The sequence below is a fragment of the Lagopus muta genome, chromosome 1, assembly GCF_023343835.1.
Source record: "Lagopus muta isolate bLagMut1 chromosome 1, bLagMut1 primary, whole genome shotgun sequence".
Lineage (NCBI taxonomy): Eukaryota > Metazoa > Chordata > Aves > Galliformes > Phasianidae > Lagopus > Lagopus muta.
In genome coordinates this window covers 29,358,171-29,385,674 of record NC_064433.1, presented here as the reverse complement: position 1 = coordinate 29,385,674, position 27,504 = coordinate 29,358,171, and positions in this window count along the sequence as shown.

The window sequence follows — 27,504 nt, the reverse complement described above, 5'->3', positions numbered from 1 at the left end:
CCGGAGCAATTTGGTCACTCTGAATTTTACAAAATTATCTACTTCCTCTGTCTGCTGACATTGCAGTGGTGGCCTGGCAGTTCTGCATTGGAGCTATTTGTTTTACTCTCCTCCATACTGTGCTGGGAGGGGGCACTCCACTCTGTTACAACGGGCAGGTTTCCTAAGGCCCATGAAAATCCACCTGGCTCTTCCTCCAGAGTATATTAATGTAATGAAAATAGGTTTTATAGCACATCGCTTCAGAGTTAGAACAATCCTCTTGGAAACTCAGCTTTTTTATATACCACATTCGTCACTGTGATTAATTAGCCGTGAATGTATTTTTGATGGTTTTCCTTTCCTTTTCCATGTCATCTGTCAGAGCAGCAGGAAAGGTAAATGCTTTGTGGAAAAACCTGGACTCTCCATGTGATAGAATGGAATGTGCTATTGGCATGTGTCAAGTCTGAGTATTATACAGTGAGTCTTCCATTAACCGCAACAAGCATTCAGGTTTAAGACAAAGATAATATGGGCATCCCCAGGCATTCCTTTGACATGCAAGAAGCATCAGAAAGCTGTATGGAGGCATTTGAGATGTCTCTGTGCTTCAACCTTCACCCCCTCAGCTCCAGAAGCACCTCACCATCATGTTGAGGCTGCACTGTGTTGAGGTCCAGGTAAGAAGCTGGTCTCGTGAAGAGAAATGTTGAGTCTAACATCCGGCTTGTTTTCTGTCATCCAGAGTCTCCAGTCTTGAAAGTACTTCAGGATGAGTGAAGCTGGCTGCATTCCTCCCTGCCAGATTGCAGGCAGAGCAGAGCCTGGCAGCAACCAGCATCAAGAAATCCTTGTAGCCATAAGAGAAAAGAAATTAAGAGCAGTGCACTCAGAACAGAACAAGCAACACATATTTTGCACATAGAAGCCATGGCTTTGGTTCAGAAAGTCTCATCCCACTGCATACTAGATGCATGAAACACAGTGTCTGCCTGAAGGGCTGAGTCAACCCTGCTGAGACTTAAAACAGTGGTTCCAGGGAGTCTGAGTGTTTCAGAGATGGTCCTTACACCACTGAGCCACCTCTTCGGCTTTATTTAGCTGCTGTTACAGCTATCAAAATAAACCATATGTTGCAAATCTGTTTTGCATGGACAGGCAGGACACCAAAACTTTGTGGTGCTCAAATGCCTTTTAGCTATGTAGCATGTGTCTTATTCATTTTTGCTTTAAAAAAAAAATAAAACAAAGCATTTTTCCATTGTAGAAATGAATACGCATATCATCATTTTCATTTGAAATTTACTGCAGCTATGAAAGACTTCCCACCACCTATAAGTGGAAGCATTAGTAATTTTAAAAAATAATGACATAGATGCAATTCAAAGGAATAAATAAATCAAAATTGTGTGCAAGTAGTAAGTGTCTTCTGTCTGATGGGAGTCCTCAGAGAGCAATACGATGGCATTTTTTAGAATTAAATGGCATTATTATAAGAGCTTTAAATTAAGCTCCTAAGCATGACCTTTAAACACAGTGATTGCCATTATACCTGCTGAGGAGGTTGTGGAGAGTTTAGAAACCCTGTGCAAGATTGATGGGTTTTAGAACGTAATCAAGCATAGGTTCATTTAGCACAGCTGTAGAACACAGGACATAGCACCAGATTATCACAGGCACCATTGCTTCTCTTCCAGAGAAATCAGTGTTAGCAGTGGGAGGGAGGGCTTGTTAGTAGGGCCTACCATCATAAGCCTTCCTTTCCAACCAAGCAGCTTTGAAGGCTGAAACCCAGCCAGTACAAAATTGTAGAATGCAGACCCTGTGCATCTGGACTTCTAGTAAAATTATAGAAACAGGAACTAAAAATGTTGATGGGCTATCATTCATACTATAGAATTATCATATTTTCAGGATTTTTTCATTTATTCCCAGCAACAGTCTTATGCAAGAGGCATCATTATGTAAATATACACAAATATAAACTGGTTGTACATATTTTATCTAGCAGTTTTTCACAATTGTGGGAAAACCAGTGTTTTTTTTTTCCTATAAGCCACCACAGTATTATTTACAACATACAACATGTATAATAACTCTGCCCCTGTCTCAACCACTCATATTCTTTTCCTCCTCTCTCAGATCTGACAGAGTTCATGGGGTGCTCTATCTGTGATAACATGTGACAATCTTTAGGAAACTTAGATATGCTTCTTTCAAAATATTCTATTGACCTTATTTTGGCTGAGAAAAAATGAATTTGCTCTTGCTTAGCGTATTTTCTTGGAACAGATCTGCACAGATTCTTCACTTCTCCTTCCCACATCAGCACCATTTCATCATGGTAATTTTCTTGAGGTTTTTTTCTTAATATACTTTTTTAAACTTCAATTGTAGTTCAAATTGAGTCAGTAAACTCTGTGGTTTGTTAGGTACATATTCCAGGCAAGCTCATGGAAGAGCATTGCGATCTTTTCCCTCTTCACAACAGCATTTCACAACAGCTTACTTTTTCTGCACCAAGTGTTACTTGTCTCTTGGGCTTGCAGATTAATGTGGAATATGTGTCCCTTCAGTCAATTAATTCTGTTCTTAATCTCAGCAGAGTCCAGTGACTGTTGAGCCAAAGTTATCCTCACACTAGGCTTCATGTTAATTCCTAGTTATTTCTGTTCTCCTTTGTGTGGGATGCATTTTTTGTCTTGATATCACATCCACAATACATTTGTCTTTCTTGATCAGATGAGCTTTGTCTTCATTTACATGGTGGGGCGGAAACTGTGTGTAAAAATGCATCACTCCTCCACCTCCAAAAACCTGTTCCCTTCTCCAGCTTAGGTAATAGGGAAAAAATGTTTGGTGGTTTTAGTCACCTTTCCAGAGAAAGCAAGTAAGCACTTGTATTGCAGTATTAGTACTTGATATGCATTGTTATTAGTCATGGTACGAAGTACCTTTGCTGACACTGACATCCAAGTCAGCTAGATGTTTCTTCTTGCAGACATCTGATTAAACTGAATGATTTATTATCTGCTCTGGAAATCTGCATTGCATTCTCATTGTCTTCTCTCACTCTTTTGCTGGTGCATCACAAATAGTGTATTTACAATCTTACAATAAGCTGATGTGTGGTCTTTTCTATGGATCTTGTCCATCCTTGTTTAGTTATTATCTAATACCATGTAATCAGCAGTAAGCTCTCTGGAGAGAAAAGATATCCTTCAGTTGAGATATTCATCTGGAAGTCATAAAGCACATAGATCCTGTGCATCTGTAAAACTTGCATTGTTTCACAAAGAATTAGCTGAAATACAGTTTACGGAGGTAATCCCTAGGATATGGATCCAGCCACTGCTTTTGCTTGAGATGAATCAGTGATACATGATAGCATGTGAATCATAGAATCATGGAATTGCTCAGGCTGGAAAAGACCTTAGAGATCATCAAGTCCAACCACACTACCCTAACTCTAACAGCCCTCTGCTAAATCATGTCCCTGAGCACCACATCCAAACGGTTTTTAAACACATCCAGGGATGGTGACTCAACCACCTCCCTGGGGAGGCTATTCCAGTTCTTAACAACCCTTTCTGTAAAGAAGTTTTTCCTGATATCCAACCTAAATTTATCCTGGAGCAACTTGAGGCCATTTCCCCTCATTCTGTCACCAGTGAGAAGAGACCAACCCTGCTCTCACTATTCATTGGTCTTTTAGCTTCTGAGACACATACATGTGGGTGATGCGACTGGAAGATTCTGCTGTATGTGGCAGTAAGTTCATGGGCCTTCTGTGTCTACTTTAGCATCTTCTACAGTGATGTGTCCGGCCTTTCACTTATTATGTGTGAAACAGAATATCTAGCTACGAATGTCCAGCTGTGTGTCTACACAAGGCTAGGCTCACAAAGACAGCATATGAAGTCCTAGAAATGAATATTTCCTTCTGCGTTTGTCGTTGGTAAATCACACCAAGGTCCTGAAATGACGGATTCAGTCATTTCACCCCACCTCTCAGTGTCTTATGTATCATCAGTTTGAATATTAGAAAAATTTATTCTGAGTTGTAATGCATTGGAATGGGATGCTCAGGGAACTAGTGAAGTCACTGACCGTAGAGGTTTTCAAGGAAAAAGTAGATGTTGCACTGAGGTATATTTAGTGGGCATGGTGGTGATGAGCTGACTGTTGCACTAGATAATCTTAGAGATCTCTTCCAACCTTAATGATTCTATGATTTTATGATCAGAGTATGCTCAGATCCACTTTGTCACATCTCACTCAAAGTTGTAAGCAATAGAAATTACTTACTTCAGTCTTTTCATAGGAGAAAAGACAAGAAATGCCTCCAGTTCATGAAAGCTATTGTAGGAAAGAAAATTGGTTTGTTGCATCAAATACAATGTCAAGTTTTGAGATGTGTTGTCACTTTCCTATATGTTATATTATTTCTTTTTTTTTTTTTTTTTCCCAGGACAGAAATTTGTCAGAACTTCTAAGCAGGCAGTATAACACTTAACAGTGTTATGCTTAAAGCTATATAGGTCAAAAAGGGGATGTAATGAATCCACAGAAGAAAAACTACCAAGGGTTGTTCATACAAAATTGCTGCCTCTTGCTGGGGAAGTAGGACTAGTCAATTGCTGGAAAATAGTGATGTGTTGGGTGAAAATATCACTACAGACTTGCTGGATTTGACTATCTCTCTCTAAGCATCTTCTGCTGGAAACTGTTGAAGATGGATCACTGTTATGGATGAACTTCAATTGTAATGTGGTAGAACTGCTCTGAAATCCCTCTGATTCTTCGCTTCTTTAACTTGATGTCATGCTTAGGTAGCATTACTGTGCTGTTGTGAACTCAGTGCATTTACAGAGTCAGAAGGCTGGCCTAGTGAATTGCAGAATTAAGCCTGACAATGGCAGAGAAGTAGTTCTCTGAGCTGCATTTGAAGAGTGACTGGGCAGATTTTCACATGGGCAATTTTAACACATACTGTTCCTTTGTATGCCTCTCTTAGGGTAAGATAACATCTTCTTTGCAAATACGGGGACTCTTTAAGAATTTCCCTACAGAAGAGTACTCTCATTTCTCAGTCAATTAATTGCAGATTATTCATTACATACAGAAAAATAACTATCCCCAAAGATAATTAAATGTTTCAAGCAAAGTAAAGGTAGGTTAAAAGTCATTACGTACCGATACAAAAGACTTATTGTCAGTAAATTTTTCATGCAGACATCCAAAATAAATTCTACAGATCCTATCCACATTGTCTACAGAGACTTCTATCTGCACAAATAACCTCGTTGGACTATTGCGCTCTCGGCATTTTGGTAAGGAACAGTTTTGAGTAAATCTATACTAAGGCCGTATTTTGATCCAAGACATAAGCATGGAATTGTCTCACTCCCCCCTCTTTCATGTGTAGCACTACCTGGAGAAAAAGAACAGCGCTGACTTTGAATAATCCAGTCTGGAGTGGGGCCATGTCTTGGGCTCCTCCTTGCCAGCTGCAGGGCCCCAGTGCAGCGAGAGCTTCCAAAGGCTGTGTTGCCTCCACGAGTGCCAGAACGGATCAACACACTGGCTTCTGCCAGAAGTGGACTCAAAGTAGCTGTTGTTCCTTCCCCCTGAGGAGCATTTTCAGAGGAATGCCTTGGAGGTAAGAACTAAGGCATCCCAAAAAGGCTAACCTCACATCAGGAAGGACTGAAGCACACTCATTTGCTAAATGCTCCATAAAGGGTGATATTCTTCAGTCACTTTTTTGATAAATCCTGCTCTGCTTCTGAGAGAATATTTATAGAGAACATCTCCTGAGCATCCTGCAAGTGACTGACACAGATACACATGGAATTTGTTTATTCTCGTCTGCCTTGGTTTAAAATTTTATACATGTCCCCTAGGCACAACTTTGATGCTGATTTTTCTAGGGAAAAAAAAAAAAATGAATACGTAAACAAAGAAGTCATACATAAATAAAATAGTAAAGCATAAATCAAAGTCAGCTCAATTTTTTTTTCTTAAATGCCAAATACTTTAAGAAGCAAGGTTCTGTTTAATGGCTGCCTTGCCTTAGTTCTTGTCTACTTCAATTACGGGGCTTTTCTTTCTGTATCATGACCTTTCAGGAATTCAGTTACATTCTGAAATTTTATAACTGCAAAGACAGAAAGATAAGACCTGTGAAACAGTTTCATAGCATCAGCATTTCATCTTTTCCCTATGTGAAATTTAAAACAAGAGAGAGGCCAGTTGTCTATCTAATGAGATGGTCTTGTGTCAGAGAGGTTTACTTTGTCGCCTACTAGCTTGACAAATCCTGTTACCCAGCTTTTCCTGAGACATTCTCAGCTAGATCTCAGCTGGGTGGAAAGCCTCTTGCAGACTTTTGTAATGGCCATGTATGTATTCTGCCTCCCTTACTTTGCTCTAGGTGGGTGATATTGGCTTCATAGAGTTCTTGCCAAAGAGCAGCCAAAAGTACTTCCACTGTGGAAGTCCAATCCCTGAAATGCTGCCAAGAGCAGTGACTCCCATACAGATCTCCTCAGCAAGTGCTGTCTATGTCAGCAAGGTCTAGCTTAATATTCAGTTTCTCCAGGAATCCAAAATGTGTTACCTCTGCACAGAATTCCTGTGTTTGGTCAGTTGTTGCCCTATTCTTCCCTATCAATTCTTAGCAACCATAAATTGTCTTTGGCTGGCTCCTGAAGTGGCATTGCTTGCTTGTTGGCTTTTTTTTGAAGGACAGATGCAGAGTTTCTTTGAAATAATTGGGCTCAGTAAAGATGAGATATAAAAAGACAAAATTCAGCTCCGATGGTCCATTCTGTCACTTTCTTTTTTAATTCAGATTCTGCCTATAAAGCCCAAGCAATCCAAGCTAGGCTTAACTATGTTGAAACCATGTTTGTCCCAGGTGTGCCAGATCAGTTCAGAAAGCAAGCCATAATGTGGGATTAGATGTAGCTAAGATATTATTTTCTGCTTTTAAAAGATTTCTTCTTTTTTTCTGCCTGTATTGATTATTTCCTGCATTTAGTCTCAGCTGTTCAGTAGCTAACAGGGGACCCCAGACTGGGGAAACATCACAATGCACAGACTCAGATGAGGGCTCCCTGCCCACACATCTTTCTATAGCATTTCAAAATATGCATTTCCTGCACATGCTATAATTAGGCTCTTTCATTCTCCCTCCAGTTGTTATTAAAATACTCATTATCTACTACAAAACACATTTATTATGCTATTTTTTATATTTGTCTTGTTACTTCAGGAGGCAAATAGAGACATTTTAGTGGATGTTGTTCTAACGGGAAATTCCAGCATTGCTTTACCATGGCAATGGGGTGCAATCATCAATGAAGCAACAACTTCACTGTGGATCACTGCAACTGCTAAAAGATCTGAAGCTGGCTTGCAGCCACAGATGACAGTCTGCACCTCTTTGAGCTGTGTAGGCAAATGCTGAACTTGAGTCCAGTTCAAAAGATCTTGGAAGTATTAATACAGGCCTTTGGACCTCAAGCAGGAGACAAGAGGTGAGGAAGTGAAGAGGCAGAATATTCTTTGAATGTCAATAGTTTGTGGGTTGAGTGAAAATTCCCCAAAATGTGGCTCGTCCAGAGCAGGAGATTCACTACTATCTATGAATCTTGTCTTACTCTCAGAGAAGACACTTTGGATTCTCAGTCCAAAGTTCAGCCCTTTCAATCAAGCAAAAGATAAAAAAAAGAAAGAAAAACCTTTCAAATGCAATCTTTGACTCCTAGCAGAGGGAGCTGGAGAAGGGCTTTGGTTGATTTCTAATTCCCTACAATGCCTCTCTGAGTTGGCACTTCCAGCTTCACACCTGAAGAAATGAAAGATGCAACGACACTGCTTGCAGCTGGCTTCTAGCCAGCTGCTGAAGTTGCATTCAGTACCTAAGCAGCATTCCAGCTACAGCTGCAAATGTTCTAGAAAATTTGGAAATTGTTTTTGAAATGTTAATTCATTCAAAATGCTTCTGAAGGGGAAAGTCCTGTCGAAGATGCTAGGGCTCTCAGAGCTTCCAAGGCAACGTACTCATGCTCATGGGTATCTCTGATTAAAACGTGTCAGTTCTTTGCTGTTAATCTGATCTAGGAGGTGCAAATTATGTTGTGAGAAGACTGAGAGGAATAAGTTCTAGATTTATTTTGTACAGAAGTATATAAAGTTTGAGTATAATTTCCATTTTAGCTGAATTGAAGTATGATAATGCACCCCCCTAAATTTAAACCTCTACATATAATCTGAACTTGCTTTGACTTCTCCCAGAAGACATACAAGATACAGATTAAACTTTTTACTTATCTCCAAACATGATCAAACATGCGAGGAATATTAATGTACTTAACGTGCACAGTTGGACAGAAACGCACTTCCTATATGAGCGAAGAGTTTCATAACTGTCTGTGGCTTAAACAAAAAGGTGTTATTATACTGAAAGCAAGGTAACATGAGGAACGTATTTTCATCTAACTTTGAAATACTGCAATGTTAATAGAGAGTCTGGTGGTAACAGGCTCACAAATCAAGATAAAAGTTCAAAGATGCATATGTAAGCTATCAAACAATAACCATGTAGCTGAGTGCACATTAGACAGTCAACTTAGATATAAGCTTCCTGTAAACTGTGGTTTACTACACATATGTTGCTCAAAATACCATTGATTATATAAGAAGTACCACGGAGTGCACAGAATTTGTCTGGAGGAAGATATTAGAATTCATGGCAAATGAACACTCTAGTTCATTGCCAATTCTCTTTTCCTTTCCTTTGCTCAATAGAACTTTGTCAGCAGTCAGATTTCTCTCCAATCAACTGGCACCTCCCTCCTCATCATGCTTTGCTTCAAAACATACAGAGAAAATTTATATCATACAGTTTCACAGGATCACAAGCCTCTTGCACTGCATTCTTTTCCTTTCATGACCAATGACCACAGCTTAGGAAATGTTAGCCTTGTTTCTGACTTGAGGAAAGTTACTCCTTGCTGAAAGTTTGTCCTGAGATGAGGCAGGTCCAATCATTCTTTAAAAAAGACTTTGAAAAATGGAAATATCAGTGGTTGTTACTGTGAAGCAGAGCTACTTGGAAAACAAATGGAAAGGAATAGGAAAAAAAAATCAAAACATTTAAATAGGGAGGCAAGAGGCAACTTGAGATAACAAAAACATCTTCCAGAGATGGGATTCCTTCCTTGGGAAGGACCTCAGGACCCAAACTCCAGCTGGCCTGTAAATTATTAACACATTTGTCTCAGAAGCGTATCTGTGCACTGTTATGACAAATCTGCGCCTGTGGCCTATTCTTGGCATTCAGTCCTCAGTAGATTCTACATAGTTGTCTGACACAAATGTCTATGAACATCATCAATATAGCAAACTGTAAAGCAGTATCTTCCCATGTAAGATGTGTTTTTATTATTGTTTATTTTTTTCAGAAAACAACATGAAAGCATGTCTAATTAAGTGTTCTCCACTTTCCCCCTCAGTATCAATAGTTTTTTAATCGTGAGGGACATTCATTTCTGCTGAAGACTGCATGACTTGAAACTTTGCCTAATACGCATCAAATGCTTAAACAGACGCTTTTAATTACTAGCACAAAGTCTGTAGAGATATGTTTTTTAACGAGGAATGTGGTTAAAGGCAAAGTGGTCCCATTCGCCTTTGCAACAGACTGTTAACATTTCACATTGACCTATCCTTATAGTACAGCTCTGTTTTCTTTCTAAAAATGTAGAGTTTGTTGCTAAGCCAGGTAAATGCAAATGGACAAATCTGGCCTGCCAATGCAATGCTGAAGCCAGTGGACCTCTGCCTATTCATATCCGCTCAGGATATTTCACGAACACATTTAATTTCCATTAATGCAATGGCACCAATACACTAATATCATATTTTAAACATCATGGGAGAGAAAAGTAATGTAAATTTAAGAAGTTTTTCTATACTTGAGAGCTGCATATCACAGAATCACAGAATTGGAGAAGTTGGAAGGGACCTCTAGAGGTCATCTGGTCCAACCCTCTGCTAAAGAAGGTTCCCTACGATAGGTTACACAGGAAAATGTCCACGTGGGTCTTGAATATCTCCAGAGAAGGGGACTCCACAACCTCTCTGGGCAACCTGTTCCAGTGCTCTGTCACCCTCAAAGTAAAGAAGTTTCATATGAAACTTCCTATCTTCTAGTTTGAGTCCATGGCCCCTTGTTTTCTTGCTGGGCACCACTGAAATGAACCTGGCCCCATCCACTTCATTCCTACCCATTAGATATTCATAACAATTGAGAAGATTCCCCCTCAGTCTTCTCTTCTCTGAGCCTTTCCTCATGAGGGAGATGCTCCAGGACCCTAATAATCTTTGTGGCTCGTCTATAGCTATAATTTACATACCATGGCTTCCCTTGCAGTGGTTGCATTTAACAAGTACAGTATTAAATAAATTATTTTAAACAAATAAATTATTTTAAGCATTTTTTAAAGTCTGCTTAAGTTTAGATACTGCTAATAAAATTATACTGCATCAAATTCACCCCAGCCAGTTTCCATTAATGCAGAAGACTTTGTGTACATTAACTGAGGTACTGATGTAGTTCTGAAGCGGGCAAAGAGGAGGAAGGCAGAGTATCTACACAAGCCTATTAAGCATCACTAGAGGAACACATATGATCAGCAGCCCTCAGAACAGAAACAGCCACCTGAAGCATCCTGTCACTAATCTCATTCCAAAACACATATTTAAATCAAACATTTTTCTCTTCAACGGTGTCTTTTTCTCTCAGCTGATTACAAAAGAATCAGAGAGTTATTAATTACAATTTAGAAAACTAATTTCTAGACATCCACATTTGAATTAGATGACTGCCTGCCTATGGTAATATGGTGCAGAGAGCAGTCATTGAAAAATGCTTTTGGATCTCTTAGAGCCTGTCTGGCAAAGGTCTCCAAAAAGGGTGATATGGAAAATATTCAGCTGTGCTAAGTGGGACATAAATTGACGTGAGCTGGATTTCATCCTATATCATCAAGAAAAAACATGGCTATATATAACAGAACTTTCATTTTCTCCGGATTTAATCTATCTCAGGTTTAGATCACTAGCTAAGTCAACTACATAGGTTGAAGCAGAATTTTAACATGATGCTTTTTTTTCTTTTTTCTTTTTTTAATAAATAAATGAATGTTGGAGGAAAATGCAAGAACTCTAAGTTGATTTTGAGGTTTTTTGCCTTGGTTTGTTTTTGCCTGCTTTCTATCTTACAGTATGTTTTAAAGAGCTCATGACTGAGGATGAAAATCTGAATATCATTGCAACATTTAGATACTATCAAATGAGAGAAAAAGAGCTGAAACTCTGGACAGAAAAATTTGAAGTTCTTCAAAGTGGCTGTCTCAAAAGAAACCCCCTTTCTACATCTGTAATCTGGCACCTATAAACGGAAGATGGGAAAAGGCACAAGCCGTCGTGAAAATCTTGTTTCCAGTACAATGGGTATTTTTTTCTCAGTTAGAAGCCCTGAAGGAGCTACCAAATTGAAAACAGAGCTATTGTCAGACAAGAGTACTTCCTGCTCTATTAGAGACACAGCTGCAGATGTCTGTGAGCAACTTTTTCAAAACTGAGGAAATCTGACAGCTTCACAAATCAGACTATTTTCCTAATGTGCTTCAGCTTTTAGTGTTTTGGGGGTATGCTGCTGGTGCTCTCAGTGAATTATGCTTACTCTCTACAATTACTCCCAGGACTCACGCAATATCAGCAGATTTTATTTTTAAGGGGAAGATTAAAGGAAAGCAAATTCCTTATATCTATATTTTATATATAAGCCTGTGTTTCGTGCCTAATATCCATACCATGACACATGCATTTTGTCTGCATTTGAGAATAAAGCAGACATGCATTTATGCATGTATGTATCCATAGTCATATTTGCATGCCTACTCATTTGTGAATATGGAAATATCTCCAGAAAATACCTTACAAAAAGCAATTGGGAATTGGACTAGAGTTACCTCCAGTGCACGTTACCATTGCATTTACAAGGGAGGCACAGTGCCTGCGTAACACTGCAAAGTACAAATAGAAAAAGAGAACTGTTCATTTAAAGCATTAATGGAAGTTTTGCAAAGTCAGTGTCCAGTGATCTGCTGGGATCATGCCACAGCTTGCATTCCCACCATCACCAGCCAGTTCTCTTCCAATCCAAAGGGAAAGCAGGTTCCCCAGCCCCATTGACAATCCTGAAGTCAGAAGGCCACTGTGTGCCTGCCCTCCTCATCCTCACAGAGAAAACCAGCTGCCCTTGTTGCAGTGCTCTTAGCAGGAAGCACACAAGTCTGCTTGCAAAACACATAGGTAGATGCTCTGTTTGGATTGAACTGACCAGTTTTCGACAGATGCCAAATCAGACACAGATCTCAGAGCCCAGCAGCATGAGAGAGAATTCTCACTGAACTGCATGGAGACCAGCATTCTTCCCTTCAGGACCCATTTCATGGTACCTGCACAGAAAAATGAGTTCTCCTTTTTCTTCTGGAGACAGGATAGGTTCAGTTCCTTTAACTTAAAGCAATAGTATATGCCAGTTCAGGTAAAGACAGCTTCTGTCAGTAGTATGACTCCCTTTTGATACTGCTGATGTTCTTGCTTCCTGCAGAGGCTGGTCACTGTCCTCAAGACCTCATGGATCTACCTGCTGTCTCCCCACCATGGCTATTAGACTTCCAGAAACCTCCTTTAAAGTACACAGCTCTGGTTTGTTCGTATTGCGAGCTTCTGGGAATCCTCACCACATTAAGAATCCATATCTGATAAGATTTGAGTATGTGGAGGTTGTAGGGTCTATACTGTTGTTCAGTCCTCAACCATACAGAGTGGGGCAGCACCATAAAACCACACTCATATAACAGTGACCACACTCACATAAAGGTGTAGATACAAGGGACCAGGAGCTGGGAAGTCTCATATGTGGTCAGACACCTTGGGGTATAAAGACACAATTTCTGAGGAAAAAAAAAAAAAAAAAGAGAAAAAGAAGACAGAATTTCAGCCTATAAAGAAAAATCTTTAAGCTAGTGTAACATATTTCTCTGGGGATACGTGTCTCAGTTCATTCTTCAGCAGCATGGAGCTGCATCAGAGGAAAAACAGATTGGGTATCAGGAAAAGGTTCTTTATCAGAGGGTTGTTGGGCCCTTGAATGGGCTTCCCAGGGAGTGGGAATGGCACTGAGCTGCCGACTTGACAAAGTGTTTGGACAATGCTCTCAGACATAGGGTTTGATTTTGGGGTGATCCCGTGTGGAGCTAGGAGTTGGACTCAATGATCCTTATGGGTCCCTTCCTATTCAGGATATTCTATGATTCTACAGTTCTTGATATACTGGCATCTGTCCAATGCACATTCTTCCCATCAAGGACAACTGGATTAAAAAAAAAAAAAAAAGTTCTCTGTAGTATGTGATGGTCTTGTTTATTACTTTCCATTAAGAACCATGCCCTGTGCCTCACCCAGGGTTGGAATAAGAACTGTAGATATGCGAACTATGGACCAGCAGCAGCAAGAAGTTCTGACACAGAAGTTTCATTGCACAGAGCTATGGAAGTTTCACTGCCAGCACTGATAGGAGGGTACAGCAGATCAGGCTGATGCATCTGTTGAAAAACATAGAATGAAGTAGCAAAAAAGAGAGTCTGCAATGGGGGCAAATCTATTTATTGTGGGTTGAGAGCCCTATTAAGCTTTCACTTAATCTAAATCGTATAGATTTCTTGTCTTGCTTTTTGTATCCCATTCACTACAATCTGAACTTCCTTTGTCATGTAACAAATTCTTTACAAAATGACTTAACACTGTAATTGTTCTGCTCTTAGTTTTCATTTTAACTCTCTGACTACTGCAATAAACAACCATAAAACAGTTGTGCTCCCACTTCACACATAGCCTTTATTTGCCAAAGCAACAGTAGTCCATGGGTTGTTTGTTGTTTTTTTTACATCCTAAGCAGATGCATGCACCAAAATGTATCCTAAGGTATGATTCATTTGTTGACTTCACAGAGATTGAAAAACTTAAATTCTAGCAGTTAAGCCTTGTTCATGGCTTGCATATTTAACTGGTCAATCTTTCTACTAATGAAATTTTTCATTGCTTCCAGATAAATAATAGGGCATCTCTGGAAGAAATCCTTGAATAGTTTTTAAATAACCTGTTGGGTTTTGCAGGGGCTGTTGAGAAACTGGACAACTCTGTCTCCTATCAGCCCTTCTGAGTGCCACACCTGAATTTCACCAGCCCCACAGCTCACTGTCTTCTGGCCCACTGAGATACTCATAAGGTGCCTGCTGGAACAGCCTCACTTCCTCTACTGAAGTTCTGCAGTGCCAAAGCCAGAATTTCCCTCTGTTCTCAAGGGGTGGTGGATGTGAAGAATGTGAAAGCCAAGACCTCACTTCAGCTCTAGCAGCAGCTTTTGTAACTGGCATAGTTTTAGCATAATCAAAGTAAGCTTGAAGAAAAGTGCACGTCTTACAGTGCCAGAAAGTGTCTGGGAATTTACTTTGAGCTCTTTTAAATGAAATCACTGGACCTGGCAAGGGCTACCTTTGCTTAATGGGCTGTCAGTGAGCTTTAGCATTTCAAAATCATTCCTCTTCCTCACCCTTGGAAAAAATGCAGACAAACTCTGTCCCACCTACACAAGAGCACAGGATGAAAATGGTCCACCTCCCTGCAACTCTCTATCCCATTGCTCTGCAAATCCTACCCATACCCCACTGCTGGTGTTGGGGGTTCAGTGAGGAAGAGAAGAGGAAGTACAAGTCTGGGCTACACACACAAGGCTGCTGCCACAGCTAATCTTGATGCACAGCAGTGAAGAGTAGAGATATACTTGTCTCATTTGTCCTGGAATCTGTACACCTGAATGATTGATAGGATATAATGACACCCATGCAGGATCCAAAGCTCCAGGAGACCAGGAGAAGGAAGAAATTATTGCTTTAATTATCTGATAATAAAGGACATGTAATTCCTCCCAGCTGCATTTAACTGCTCTTCTCAGCTTCAGCCACCCTTGCCTTCAGAGGCAAAGCAATGAGAGCTGGTGAAGCACTTTTGACTGGGACATCTCCTGCCCTCGTTTGCTGCAGGCCAAGGACTCAGCTCACTGTCCAGGCCCCAAGGAGACATGTTCTTTACAGGATTGTTGTTCTCCATGGGCTGCTGCCTTGCCACCCTAGTCAGAAAGGCCTGTCCTGAGGAACATGCCTGCAGCTCTGATGGCTCACAAGCTTCTCATGGCCCCAGGATCACCACATCCAGAGAAATGTAGTTATTGGTCAGGCAGCGGACCTCTACCTGACTCCACACAGAGGGAGATAAAGATGAGTAACAGCACAGTAACATCTATAGCAACAGACAGCACAACTGTAAATATGGAGAAGGAAAATCTTGTGATGTTATTGTCCCAAGAGCAAACCCAGGAGGTCCCTCTAAGTAGCAGTATGTGGCAGAGGTGCTGTGGGTGCCCACCTACCATGTGGATCTTTACACAAACCTACCAGAAAATAAGCGATTGTCCCAGTGCCTCTGTGCACAGCCCCTAGAACCTGATCCAAAGCACAGTTTTGCACTGAGTTGTTATTAAAACATAATCTCTGTACCAAAATATAGCTATATGAAGAACAGTTTATAAAACTCTCTGGTGTTTGAAACAGTTATCTGCAACTTCTTTCATTTGCATGTTTTTAATTAAAGTCATTTTTCTACAGCTTTCTACAGCACAACCAAGTATTCAACTTTTGACTTTAAGACCCTGATCTAGAAGTTATTTTCTGTGGGCCTGAAAAAACTAGTTTGTCCAAGGACATACTGCATATGAATCCCATCAGCTTTCATTCAACATGACGAACATGTTCTAATTGCTTTCCAGAATGGCTTTGGCTTTGCCAAAATGTTTGAAGCAGTTAAAAAGAAACTCTATTCTCATTGTTTTGAATTGTTCAGCATGAGTTTATTTTGAACTCCAGTTTATAACATAACATCCTTCAGAAAAGGGGAAAAAAAAAAAAAAAAGACAAATATTTTAAATACTTATAAGATACTTATGTTTCCTTGATATATGTCCATCACTGAAGAAAGCAAATTGCAAAGTCAGGACATCGGCAGTTCACAAATTGCAGTCAATCCAAAGATGGTGAATAACTTGGGGGAAAAATAACCTTTATTATTTTTAGTTATGGTAATAGTCTTTATCATTTTTAGTTATGGTAATTTTAGGTGATACGTTTAACTACAGTCATTAAAGGTTTTTTTTCCATACAGGAAATGGATTTTGAGAATCAATGGCCTTCAGTGTTATGCTGCTTCTCAGAAAGTAGCATGTCTTAAGAAATATTTACAGTATAATGCCAAGATACTTTCTAAGTTCTGTAATAAAGGGACATTGTGAGTGGGAAGGAATGCATTATTACTTCTGCAAAGAGATCTATGGTTAGAAAACTATTTTTTTTGTTTTTTGCTTTTTCTCAATAATTTCTTGTAGATTGTACCTTTCCAGGATTTGGCAATGTATCACCTTAGAAGATTCATCCATGCCTTGGATGGCATCTCTTTTTTTGGGAATTAACATTTTGAGAATGAAAATATTCTGAGAAGCCCAGGAGTAACTTATAAAAATGAGCCAACACCTGGAAGCAATGATATGCCCAGTGGAGACTATCCATCACTCTTTTTGCTGCTCAGTGAGAACACCAAAACACCTCCTCAGTAGTTGAATCCCACCATGAAGTGGCTGCAGATTACATTATGTATTAAAAGTTTTCAGCTAGAAAAATTGATATAGTATGCCACTGAGTTAGTTCCAGGAATCAAGTAAAAACTGTGAAGATTCTGAATTAAAATCTATTTTAATGTTGCGTTTCCAGCCACCTTGATCTTTCTGTTGTCATGTCTGAAAAGTCCTTTGTATACCTGCAAATTCAGAGGCATACTGAAAGTTTTCCTTTTGGTACTGAAAAAGCCTGTACATTTGAGAAGTAGCTTTATATCTTAGAAGACAAATGGGGGAGGCAGTCGTATAAAACTAGAGCAAACCATAATAGCATTTTGCCAAGTGCAAAGGAGGGTGAGATTGTCAGAAAAGAATTTGTACTTTAATGGTCTGATCTAAAATAAGTCAGTAAGAGGGGAAAAAAAAATCATAAATCAATTACCTCTCTGGCAGAATTAAATAGTTTATCATTTTTGTGCCTTTATTAACCTTTATTAACCACTGAATACTTTCTCTGGAAAATACATATATATTGTTCAACATGAGCACAAGAAGCATGCAGAGATGCAGAGAAGCATTTTTCCCATCTCACCGCTTTTAAAAGCCTGTTTCGACAATTTATCTGTTATTCCTTTCTAATTCTTGAGAGGGTAAATATGTTAGTGGCTCTTTTGGCTTTTAGATTATATATTCAGCTGCATTACAATCAAATGCAGTTGGATTTAGAAGGTACTCCTGGCCTTGTAACAGACTTAGCTGTCACAGTAAGACCTTGTCCTAAAACTGTTCATAATACACAATGAGAAGAAGACTGGGGAAGAAATAAAAACACAAAAGGGAGAAAGGGCTCCAGTCTCATTGTCATGGTGTGGGGGAGAACTGAAGTGATCTCACCTGGCATCCTTCCCAGTGTTTAGTTTCCAAGCAGGGGTTTTCTATGCTAGAGGATTTGCACCACTTTACTAACCCTGAAGCATGAGAAATGATCCCTAAACATCTTCAGAGTGAGAGGTCTGCTCCTATTGGAATCACTATATAAATTCCCTCTGCTTTCAAGGGACATGGGTTCTCCATTCAAAGGTTATCAAATTTGCCCAGCACTCTTGGTTTCCCACCTCTCTTCATTTGCCGATCCCTAAGGAACACGTTAGCTTCATTATAAATATCCTGTGTGTTAGCACTATATACAGATCTTGCAAAATTATTTTGCATCCTCTCCTTCTGTTTATAGCCAGGAAACAGACCACATCTCTAGAGAATCTGCTGGCAACTGGTGGGAAACCACTCTTCTCATGGTACAAAGTGGCAATTAGTATAGCTAGTCTAGGTACCTCAACATCATGCACCCTATCCAACAACATCATACTAGCACGTCCCTGCTCCAAACATATTTGATAGCAATGGGCTGGATTTGTCAGATTATTTCCATTAAAAGAATCATGGTGGTGCAGCTATTTCAGTGCTGGATGCTGGCAGCCTTGCGCCTTCACTACAGGGCTTCCTTCTGCTTGCTGGGGCTCTGCAGCACAGATAGGCACCAGGAAAGGAGTAAGGTCTGATCACCAAAAAAAGTAACACTTTCTGCTAGACATTAACCACAGAGCAATGAAATGTTCCCCATCTGTTATCCAGTTGTAACAGACCACCACAGCATGCAGCAGCTTTAAAAAAAGGTGAGAGCTAATTACAAACATCGACAGTGCATTGTGGAGGAGATTCCCCTGGCACCTGGTGGCAAGGTGAGATGCTGTTTATTTGCTCATTTGATTTCTGGAGATGGGAAAGATAAGAGGAAGGACTGCTTCCCAGCTTAGAAATGTCACCTGCTAGATGGTGGCAGACAATGTGGGAAGGAAGGACATTTTTTCCTTTTTAGGAACTGTAGAGATTTTGGTGATCAGTTGGTTGTGATCCATTTTTGCCTGTGGCTGAAAATGGGTGAAATAAACCAGCAGGGCCTTATGAGCAGTCTCTCCAGTTCTGGATGTTCTTGACACTGCAGCTGGAGACATATTTTGTTGTTCCATGTCACAAATATCCCTAATCTGCATGGGGTTGATAAGCCACAAAACTGCTAATAGATTTGTTCAAAATATCAGTTATAAGAAGAGGCACCAAACCAAAGTTTGGAGCTCATTTCCAAAAGTGCAGTCTAAATGAAATCCTTCTACAGATATTTATGACATTTATTAGCAGCAATTTTCCAATCTATTTAGAAGTGCACTTATGTGGATAACTTGCCACACGCCCCATTTCTTTTTTTGGAAAGGTGGTGCTGGTTGCAAGCCCCCAGCATTCCTGAAGATCTATTCAGAAAGAAAACAGCCATCAGAGTGCTGCCCTTGGCTTCACTGGAAGCACAGAGATGACCCGGGGTTGAAAAGGGCAGAAGTGTCTCTGGAAGCTCTGGAGACAGTGCAGGGAGTGCCGGCAGCACAGTGTTCTGTGCCCCAGTGATCCATGGAAGGTGAGCAGTGCCAACCGGGTGGGAGTGAACAAAAGGGAAGTGGGATCCAGGGAGCAGACCATTCCCACAACATGTTCCCTGCCTAAACCGCAGATGATAATTGTGCCAGAAAAGAAATTAAACCTTTGATTTCTGTCTTTCTGGAGTTGGCTCCAGCAATGGAGTCAGTGGAAGGAAAATAGCTAATGAATGCACGGTTTCAATAGTGGTTTACTCCTTGGTGTGAAGGGTTTGAAACATGTTGCTGTGAAAGCCCCATGGGTCCCCAGTTCTGGGTGATGCAGAACAGATGTTAGAAGTCCATCTTAGAAAAACTAGCTCTTGCTGCACATAACTGGAGGGGACGGCAGGGACCGGCAGCACCTCTCCTCCTGCCAAGGCTGGCATGGCAGCAGGAATTCTCTCAGTGAGCGTTTTGATATTTCAAAGCACTTTTCTAGACCAAATGAATTGTATAAAGAAATGAAGTTTTTGGGTCTTCTGTGCATTCTTCTAAATGTCAGAAATGTGATCCGAATGCTGTGGTGCTAATTGCCTGTAACCCCAAAGGGAAATGAGCTTTCTCATTTGAATGTGCTTGCTCAGAGCCTGACAACATAGGCTTTCAAGTCACACGAGAACACACTTCCAGACCCCAAGTGATATTCAGGCATCCCCCCAGCACTAATGACGGAGGCAAGTACCGAGGCAAGGCAGGGATGAATTTGGGTGACTTCAGGCTGTGTCAGGTAGCATTTCTCATTTGCAACATTTACTTTAGATGGGTAGCAAAAAACAGTCTCCATTTTATATCAAATTGAAGTCCCGAGTGCATTTCTGTGCCAGAATTATTAACCCCCAGTAATGAAGGTTTGGAATTGAGATATTAACTGCTGGAGGGCCAAATGAAGTTGCTTTAATAAGGCTAATTAGCCAGCACCTGCAACCAAGCCCTCCTCAGCTGGGCCCCGGCTCGGTGAAGCTTATCAGCCCCAGGCAGCAGCGCTGCAGCGAGGCTCGTCCAGTGGCACAGTCAGCCCCACATGGGGACGTTTAACCAAAAGCAAAGCTATGCTGGCAGGAGAGACCTGGGTACTGTGATTTGCTCTCTGCCGACTGGCTTGGTAGCACAGCGGCAGCATGCTGCTTGCCAGCTACGATAGCCCGTGCATGTAGCTGCCTCAGTCAGACACTGTCAATCTGATTTACACATGAATTGCAGGACCATTTTCGGTCTTTATCCTCTCCCTTCTTCCCCCCTCCTCCCCCTTTTTTTTTTATTCCCCTACGGCTCAGAAATATTCCAACCCTTGATTTGTCATTTTCAAAATATCATGAGATAAGTGGAAAGGAAAAAAAAAAAAGGCTAAAGCTTTTCATTCCAATTCTTGGGTTGACTGACATGTTAAGAAGATTGGGAGTTTCTCAAACAAAAGTATCTGCATAAGATTTGCTCTCTCTCTGATCCTCTTGTGCAGTTTTGCTTTTTTTCCAGCTGACAGGTTAATCCAAGCATAAACAATTGCATTATCATCCTCAAAATTATTTTCAATATAGCTGATATTTTTCTTAAGAGGGGCTCCGTAAGAAGTCTTTGAATAATTAAAACAGATTAATTCACTTAGAGGTACGGAGCCACCTCCGTAAAATAGACTCAAATGGCCTAATTACTAATACACCATATGGAGGAAAAGCAGAGGTGTGGTGCAGTCTGTTGATGGATCAATTAGTACACAAGGCACAGGATTGTGTCATCATCACTGTTACCATCAAAACAAAATCCCATTTTGCATGTGCCTGCAATATCACACAATCTTGTTTTTTTCCATTTGTGTATCACCTCCTTCAAAATGAAGATCTCAAATGCTTCGGATACACTGATGTACCTCTGCATCATTCCCCACAGGTTAGGAAGGTGTAAATGACCATCTGGTTTATCTGCTACGTAGAAGTAATTTCTAGAGCAGACAGTTCTCTGATACCCCTCTGAAAGCTCTCAGCACTGCCACAGAGTAATGGGAAAACTGCTGATAGTGAAGAAGCTGTTTCTGTGAGCACATACTGGTGAAGGGCTTTTGGCTTTGCAGCATAGGAGGGAGACCCCCAGGTGCAAGTCTACATATCTTCAGGAGTTTAGAAAGGCATTAGGAAATTACAGGCCATGGAAGTCCCTCCACTGCTTTTATTGGTCTAATACAGATTTCATTCTGTGGGGAGATCTCCTGGTAGGAGTTCTGTATACGTGAGTATGATGTAAGGAATTACAGTGAGTGGCTCACGTTTTTGCATTGAAGAGGAGCTATCTCTGATAGCCTCTTGTTTCAGGCTTGGATTAAGCACCTATAAAACTCTTCTGGGAAATTACTGGGGAAGAAAAAAGAAGCATTCTGATAAAATTTAAAATGCATTAATTGAAGTTTAAATAAGTGAGTCACAATGCTACATTTCAAGATTTTTTTTCCTAATTATTTGATTTTAAATACTGAAAGTTTACAGTTTACCATTCTTTCATGTGGTAAAGCACAGAGCATGCAGGGTTACAGGCTACATGTGCATCAGGGCTGCAGCTCTTCCTTTCAGCAGCTACTGCCCTGATGGGCTAATCTGATAACCACAGGTCTGCTACATTTATTCATAGGAATCTCATCTACCAGCATTTTAGGTTTCTGGACTTTCTAAGGCATCCCAATGCCCAAGCACTGGAGGAATTTAACCTCTATTATTGGGCAGAGGTAGAGTCACTCCATCCTTGGAGCTACCACCTTTCCCCTCTGCATGTATGCTTATGTGCAGAAGGAAAAGTTTGGGCCCTGGTACAATCTCTGTGAAGGTAAACCATACTGTCATAACCAAATGCACTGCTTTCAAGGATCACAGAATCACAGAATCACAGAATTGTAGGGGTTGGAAGGGACCTCCAGAGATCATCGAGTCCAACCCCCCTGCCAAAGCAGGTTCCCTACAGCAGGTCACACAGGTAGGCATCCAGGCAGCTCTTGAACATCTCCAGAGAAGGAGACTCCACCACCTCCCTGGGCAGCCTGTTCCAGTGCTCCGTCACCTCACTGTAAAGAAGTTCTTGCGCATGTTTGTGCAGAACTTCCTATGCTGCAGTTTCCGGCCGTGTCCCCTTGTCCTGTCTCCACTCACCAATGAAAACAGTCCGGCCTCGCCATTCTGCCCCCCACACCTTAGATATTTATAGACCTGGATCAGGTCCCCTCTCAGTCTTCTTTTCTCAAGGCTGAACAGACCCAGTTCACTCAGCCTTTCTTCATAGGGGAGATGCTCCAGGCCCTTCACCATCTTCGTGGCCCTCCGCTGGACTCTTTCCAAGAGATCCCTGTCTTTTTTGTACTGGGGAGCCCAGAACTGGACGCAGTACTCCAGATGAGGCCTTACCAGGGCAGAATAGAGGGGGAGGATCACCTCCCTCGACCTGCTGGCCACGCTCTTTTTAATGCATCCCAGGATGCCATTGGCCCTCTTGGCCACAAGGGCACACTGCTGGCTCATGGCCAACCTGTCGTCCACCAGGACACCCAGGTCCCTTTCTGCAGAGCTCCCCTCCAGCAGGTCATCCCCCAACCTGTACTGGTGCATGCAATTATTCCTCCCCAGATGCAAGACTCTACACTTGCTTTTGTTAAACCTCATCCGTTTTTTTTCTGCCCAGATCCACATCTGCAGTATGAACCAACTTTTGGAAAGATCATTTTTCCTCACTTAGCTCTTCCGGTAGAAGTACTGTATTTAATGCACTACTCTGACATGCATTCTGTTCCTTGATCAATCCAATTTTTGTTTTTTCACTCATTTTCTGCTGCTACATAATGTGGGCAAATGTGCCTTGTGCAGTGTTACTGCCTTGGTCCTACAGTTTATTCTGACATGAATTTTAGCAAAGAAAGATGTTGCTTTCCAGCTTTCTTACTCAGGACATTGTAATCTAAATCTTCAATTGCAATACCAATGTCAGACAAACTACACATTCTTGAAAACTAAACAGATATTGACACCAACCCTATAGGGATTCTGTCCCCTGGGAAAGACTTTAGTCCACTTTAAACTACTGTCATTTAACTGTTTCCACTGCTGTCTGTTCAGATTAATCTTTGCGGTTTTGAAGGCAAATCTCAGACAAAACATCTGTTTGCTGAGTCCAAAATATCTAAATATGACTGAGAAAGTCTGGGCAAGTCTATCTATAATGCTCTTCCAGGGATTTGGAAATCATACAGACTGGAAAACTAGACTCTTTATAATTGTCTCAAAATGAGCTAAAAATTGGCAAACCTTGAAACACTCAAAATCATGCATTTCTTTTGAAAAGCTAGGTCTAGCATTTTATACTCTTCTGAAAAGACAGGCAGGAATCAGTATGTTTGGAGGAGACGTCAGAATAAACACGGTCATCTGGTTATACCCACCAACCCAGTCAAACTTCCAGGAAGATGCATGGTGCCACAGCTGCAGACAGGAATACCCTTCCATGCCAAAGGAAGGATCACTGTGTTTGCGTCATAGAGGCCTGATTTTGCAGGTGTTTTAGAGGTGCAATAAATTACTGTAACGGGGTAATTTTCTTCATCTAATTAGTCGCTTCCAGGAAATTGTCAGAAAGTTTAAGAGGAACCTAAAGATGACTGATAGTTCTCATTGTATGTGGGGAAACAATTCTCTGAGGTCTTGGGGAGCCTGCTACCAATGACAATCTTCCAGTGGCACATTTTTTCTTTTTGCATAGTGGGCACAGTGTGGTAAATCTATCTCATCCCTGTTGGACTGGCTCCCTTCCCAGCCTCCTCCTCCTCCCACCATCCATGTGCCCAGTCACATCCCCTCACAGGAATGCTGCAGAAAAGTAAAACATTATGGGAACCATATGTCTAGAAGCAGGCTTACAAGATGAGATGGTCTACAGTCATTTTGTCTTTATTTTAAAGTCCAAAGTCTGAAACACAGTAATACTGCTGTGCTGCTATAAAGAAATTGTAGGCTTGAATGGGAATCAGACTTAAAGAAAGATAAACCTTCTTGACTTCACATCCAGTCCTGACCATACGACCTAGGCCATATAGACCTAATAGCTGTCTAACAAAGCACATATGCATCACGTCACTTTTTAGTCACAAGTGATAGATGTTCCTCAAGTATAATTTATCTTCTTGTCTTATGTGGTGCTGGGACAAAAAAAAACAAACAACACTATTATTTCAATACACTAGACTCTAGCATAAACAATCACTTTGAGCACTCAAAAAAACATCTTTATTTTCTGTGAGGAAAAAACACTGTTCATCCTATACACATGTTCATGAGACATTCAGTAAGTACAACTGTAGACTTCTGGCAGCATGGGCAGTAGCTTCCTGTTTACACAGTCATGAGTGATAGGGAATCACTGCAGATGTTGGGAAGATAGGAGCCCCAGGATCAATTCACTTTTGGTATCTCAGCATCATTTTGCAGCACATTTGGTTGTGTACTACTCTACACATAGAAAGACTGCTCTTGAGAAAAAAGAAAGCAAATCATGACTAAATCTTTTCTCTGTAGGAGAAGCAGCTATAAACTAAAACTGCGCTTCAGCAGGGAAGTAAATCTACCTTTCAGAAGTCCTACTACTGCATCAGAAACTCTGCAACTATAAGATAAAACACGTTATTCTGACAAAATACCACTCATTCAAATCCATTCAGAAATGCTAATGGATTATCTAAGTCAAACAGACCTCAGCTCCAACCAGGTATTATTGGTCTACACCACTCTAACTTCAGCTAAACTGAATGCTGTTCATCCTCCGTCAGCTGGTATAAAGCCAATATAAACTCCATATAAGCTCCATATGGTGTGTTCTGGCTAATTTGACAGAAATGTGATCATGTACCCGTTCTTGAGCGAGATCGTATTTGTACTCCAGGGAGATCAGTCAGCACATAGGCCTCCAACTAATGTCTGTGGAGCCACAGCATGAGCATGAGCATCACACAGGTTCCTGTCACCAAGGCCGCTGGGGCTTGGACAGCATCCAGCAATCTCCCCAAACTCCCAGGCCCTCAAACCAGGCACTTTTGGTTTCTTTACATTTCATTTTTCTGATATATTCAGATCCGTCTCAATCAAACTGGAAATCAACACCCTCACAGACTGTGTGTTATTTTCCACCAGCTTCTCTTTTCTGTTTTGGAACATTTAGCTCAGAGATGTAGATGAGGATGGTCTGTTGCATTTGAACTGACACAGTAAATCCCAGTCCTTTAAGTCGCTGCACCCATGTGTACAGGAGGGCAGTGTTAATCAGTAAGGGGTTAGAGAAAGTAGAGGGATAAAGCCTAGAATCTGATTTACTCAACATTTGAAAGCCATTGCTCTCTGAACAAGCCTTTTTATGGCTTGAAGTAGTAACTCATTCAGTCTCAGCTGCACTGATGCCTTTAGTAAGGTTGCAGCTGTGGTAGTTAGGAGGTATTTTTCATAGTTTTGGTTTGGGATGGCATTCTAAATGAGGTACCTTCACATGAATCTATTATTTAATGTCCAGAATTGTAGCTGATACCAACTACCAAACAGTACTGACTTCATTACTTCAGGAAAACATTAACGCTAAATTCCTTGTGCCTGATCTTGAAACGTCTTGCAGATGCTGACTTCAAAAAGGTAACCAGAAAAAATTAATAACCTTGTTTATGTCATTTAGAAGATTTCTATTCTTTACGCTTTGAAATGTCTTAAAATACATAGATTTTGCTCAAAGGCAAAAAGCTTTTAGAACATTCTCCTCTCTTTTTCTGAGTTTTCCTTTTGAGTTATACCTTCAGAGTGAAATACCATCTGGTAGACACACACACACACTTAGCAGAATAATGAAGTCCCACAGAGATTACATACGTTTTTCCTCGGGGAACAGTTCTGCCTGTACTTCACATTTTCAATTTTATATAGCTCTTTCCCTGTAAGATGTCTTACAAATTTCACTTTAAGGGCTGAATTGGACTGATAGTGGGGTAAACCTAGATGAATTTTCTTGGAGGCAACAACTTTATTTAAGATTTATACAAGCATAAAAATCTGAATGTGGCTTATGTATTGTTCATTGGTTCCTGCAGGAGGAGACTTGAAAAACATAGTTACCAAAATACCATTTACCATGAATTTATTATCTACGTTTACATCACCAATATTCACATCAGCAGTGATCAACAGCATTAAGTGATAACTATGTTAGACATAATTTTGCTAAGCCTAAAATCATTGTGTTGCTGAGATACTGGCGAATAATTCTGAAAACTTTAGCCAATATTTGATATTTCACAAACATCATTACTGAGGTAAATATAGGTTTTCAAGGAGCAAGGTATGAAGCAAGAAGAAAAAGCTTGTTTCTTTTGAGAATGTTTTGTTTCTAAATTGACCATAAATACATAGCTTGGGCAATATAATGTAATGTTACTGTATGTTTTACGGAATAAGCAAAATTACCATTTTGTTTTTCAGTAGAAAAGATGCCTTTTGATTCCAAATGTAGGATACATATAAGACATGAATGCAAGCTAAATTTCAACCATAATAGATTCTGCATGTTGCCATTTCAATGACCTTTTAATCCCTTGGAGTTTAACCATTTCCTAATGTCTCCTAACAGCCATTTTCTTGTTAGGAAAGCCCTTTCTAACTGATAACATCTAAACAAGCTCATACCTTAATTAGAAAAATTCTCCCATAAATATTTATGTTGCTGTGATTAGGCCATTTACTGATTCCAGCTACCCATTATGAGCTAAAATAGAGTGCCTTGTTTTGAGAAGCCTGAGGCATGACATAGTTTATACTAGGGGACTTTAAGTTGTAATTCATCTAATCAGCTGCCTGACCCCTTGCCTCCAAAGTAGCCAGCAGTTGTTGGAGGAAAATAACCCTCTGCTGAGCATAGCATCCTTCAGTCTGCATTTTTGTATGTTGGAAATAAATGGGATACATATCTAAGCAATTGCCAAACTACCAAGTAGCTTCCTGCAGTTCCTTTTTGCTTCAACAGCCAACAGATGAAAAATCTGAAGGAGAAAGAAGAGAATCTCTCCTTTTTAGAAGGAAACATAAGAAGTTGCAGAAGTACCAAAGTAGGACTTCTACCCAAAGCATGTTGCTGTTACTTAATGAGTCTCCCATGCCACACTGACGCTGGGGCAACATGGTTCCTGCAAGTTGTCACCAAGACGGAGTTCGGGGACCCACTGTGATGCTTCCTGATAAGACAGTGATGAGAGAT